This window comes from Pan paniscus, chromosome 6 (genome assembly GCF_029289425.2).
Source record: "Pan paniscus chromosome 6, NHGRI_mPanPan1-v2.0_pri, whole genome shotgun sequence".
NCBI lineage: Eukaryota > Metazoa > Chordata > Mammalia > Primates > Hominidae > Pan > Pan paniscus.
The window spans coordinates 43,765,091-43,769,005 of record NC_073255.2 but is presented as its reverse complement, the minus strand read 5'-3'; positions in this window follow the sequence as shown (position 1 = coordinate 43,769,005).

Sequence of the window (3,915 nt, the reverse complement as noted above, 5' to 3'; positions counted from 1 at the left end):
AGGTGTTATGCTACACCAGGCCAAAAAAAAAAAAAAACACAAATACTGTACAATTCCACTTACATGAGGTACCTAGAATAGTGTAATTCATAGAGACAAAAAATAGAATGGTGTTTGCCAGGGGCGAGGATGAGGGGATGGGGGAGTCATTGTCTAATGGGTACAGAGTTTCCATTTTGCAAGATAAAGAGTTCTGGAGATTGATTACACAATGTGAGTGTACTACCCAGAATTGTATTCTTAAAAGTGATTAAGATGGTTAATTTTACAATTAAACAATTTTTTTTAAATTGGATATATGGAAGACAAATGAGGGTGGGTAGAATGAAAGGGCAGGAGAGATGTGCCTGATTCTTCTCACCCGTAGTATCTCTGCTTCTGCTCCTGCCGGGACACCAACCTTTCCCTGCGTACAGTGCAATTGCAGTGCTTCGGGTTTTTTTGGTTTGGTTTGGTTTGGTTTGGTTTGGTTTAATTTCATGGATACTTCAGTGGGAAAATGAGGCAGAATGAATCAGTCACTGTTAGCTAACCATAATTTTAAGAACCACCCTCCCTTTAAAAAATATACATATAACATTTTACAAAAATACACACATCCAAAATCATGTTGGATCACACAATGATACTGCTGCAGGAACAGGAAAGAATGCACATTTATTTGAAGGCTAACAATATGCCAGGGCGTTTTTGGTGCTATGCCTTTTCATCTGAGATCTTCTGATTCTAAACCTGGAGATCCATTTTAAAGTGCAAATACCCATATATAGAGCAAGAGTCCATGGACAGGACTGTGATTGAAGGCATTGTCCTAAGAATGCAGGCTTAGGTTAAACCCCTTTCTTCCAGGAGCTGTGTGTGTGTGTGTGTGTGTGTACGCGCGTGTGCGTGTGTTGTAATTGCATCTGATTCACCTTACTGGCAAATAGGGGATCTTCTCTGTGGGGAGGGAAGCTTGCGGTTAAGTGATTCAAAGCTGTTCCAGTTTTACCAGATATCAAGGCAGTACATAACATTGAACCTTAATTTTAGTCTTTACACCACCGTGTGTGTGTGTGTGTGTGCACGCGTGCACGTGTGCTGGGGTGAGGTAGGTGGAGGTGTGTAGAGATGTGCCGCCACTGAATGTTTGGGGAAACAAAGGACACTGCAGGGTAGGCGGGACCCACAAAACCAAAGGACAAGCACTTTTCCCTTTGCTCTTTTGGAGCACTCCAGGGCTCCTCGAGTGTGGTCCACAGACCAGTGCTGGTCTGCAAAGTACTTACCACCCGGATGTAAGGCAATAAGTACAGAAATCCAGAGTAAGCCTTTAGACACTTTTACAGCAATTTGACACAGATCTAATACCACACAATTCTAGGCCCATGTTTGAAACAAGCATGCCACACTGGTTGTGGTTTCACACCAAGCAGTGTTCAGGCATGTTGCCAACCAAATTGGAAGCATGAATGTTGGTCGAGAGGAGTCTTATTTCATTAATGGTTAATTCTGCTCCTGTGCTCCTATCCCCACTCCAATTAAGTATAAAATACACATTTCAAGATTTGATGCCAAACCATAAAGGCTAGAGACAAGCCCTGCCACCCAGCAGTAAATATGAAGGGAAAGATTTAATGTAAACGGCAGCGTATGGCAGTGCTGATGATTTCTCATAAACTACATGGACTAATTTAGAAAGAAAAAAAAAAAGTCAGAGAAGCCTTCAAGGAAGTAATAACCCAGAGGTAAAAAATATTGATTAGGGAAAAATATTATCTTAATCAAAATATGTCTTTTAGCTGGAAGTTGTTTGGGCTTCAGAAAGAGAACAAAATATGTTTCTAAGATGCACATTTTTCCTGTGGTTTTTGTTGAATAATGAGCAACGCCATCACTGTTACTGAAGTCTTTGCTGTGTAAATCAAAAGGAAGGCTTTAATAATTCTATAGGAAACCTTATTTATTAGTGTGATCAACAGTAAGCAATATTAACTATTTTTAAAAATCTCAATATATACCCATGAATTTGGGTATTTCTTAATGTTAGATCCTGATAAATTTTACAGAGCTTGCCATATACTATATTTTCTTCTAATGAGAGCTTGTTATGTCTGATCTCTTTTTATCTGTCTTTAGAAGCAAATAATTCAAAATAACTTGTTTCTGCTAGCATTTGTTTGGAGCTCAAACAACTTCTTTTTAAACTCCTTTCAAGTTTAAAGCTTGACCTTTTAAACATGAAAATCAAACAATATTTGAATAGGCTACATGGTGTTTTATTTTTAGGAATTTTCTCAATTGAAATAGAATCTGAATCAAAGTAGATAAGAGTTACTTTCAAATTCTAACACCTCCCCAGCTTTTCCTTGATCTTATAATGTATGACTGTTCTTAAAATTTTATATACCCCGAAGTGTCATTATTATTTTCGTTTGCCATTTTGACACCGAGAAGTTTATTCTTAGGAGAAACTGTCGGTGGGAATACAGGATTCCATTCTGCATCCTATACATGGAGCAGCCTAAACTAAATGCTAAGAGACGCTCCAGAGTAACGGGGGGAAAGCAAAATTAGAACATATATTCTGACTATTCAGTCTGTGTCCAAGTACACAAAGTGAGAAGTTGATAAATTGCCCAATAAATTTAGTCATTATAGCCCAGAAAATTTAGGTGTAATTGATGATCAATGACCCAAATCATTCAGGGACCCAAGTCCCTAGGAACTTCAAATCCCCATTCCATGTATAAATACTGGCTCTCCCTAAGGCCTCCTTCCCTGACCTAGACATTTCCTCACGTTGCTTCTGAACACATTTGCAAAACCTTTGTGTGTGAGAACTATAGTCTTTACTTTTGCATTGAAAGTGCAAGGAAAACTGAAGATTATTTTGAATCCAATCGTTTTTCCCCTCATCAAAATATGCAGTGAGCGCCCCCTGTTGGCTGCCTAGCAGCAGGCACTACACAAACACTCAGCCTTGTTAGTACACAAAGAAGGAAGTAAACAAAAAGAGCCAATGGTAATTTGGACTCCCGTATCTAAGGGGGATAGAGGTGGGGAAGGAAGGAGAGGAAATCAATATTTGCTTAATGGAAAAGGACAACATTCATAGGGAAGGAAGTTTTATTCCCAAGCTTTTAATGGGGTATTACAAGCACTGGGGAGGAGAAAATTCTCTTTCTTTTCTCTTTCTTTCTTTTTTTTTTTTTTAAGCTTAAAGCTGTATATTTTTTTTTCAGTGTTAGATGAGTAAGAGTTCCTGAAATTATAGTGGGCAGAAAAACCAAACAAATACATTTGCTTTTGCTAAGGGCACACTTGGCTTTTTAGGTTGTGCCTTTCCTCTATTCTACTTAAGTCAAGCACTAAGAAATCTACTGCAAATTCTGGACCTCCCACCATGTTTTCAGGTAGGTGATCTGGGCATTGAAGGCAGGAAAAATGGCTAGGAGAATAATACACAAACATGCACACACATATATTTTCATTCTGATATCCTAAGGATTGAGTCAATAAACATAGATTTCCTTTATATTTACCTTAAGTGTCTTAAATTCTAACCCCTTCTAGTTTACCTGCTAAAATCTAGCTTTACTAATCTACAGGGAAGCATAGATTTTATTTAAAAATCCTGTTTAAAAAGTATGATAGTGGGTTTAAAAGTATAATGGATATTTTTTCAATCCTGACAATAGAGGAGTAAGATGAATTTCTCTCCAAGAAATCTCTTCTCTGATAGGGCATGGTGGCTCATGCCTGTAATCCCAGCACTTTGGGAGGCTGAGGTGGGTGGATCACTTAAGGCCAGGAGTTTGAGACCAGCCTGGCCATCATGGCGAAACCCCATGTCTGCTAAAACTACAAAAATTAGCCAGGTGAGGTGGCATGTGCCTGTAATTTCAGCTGCTTGGGAGGCTGAGGCACAAGAAT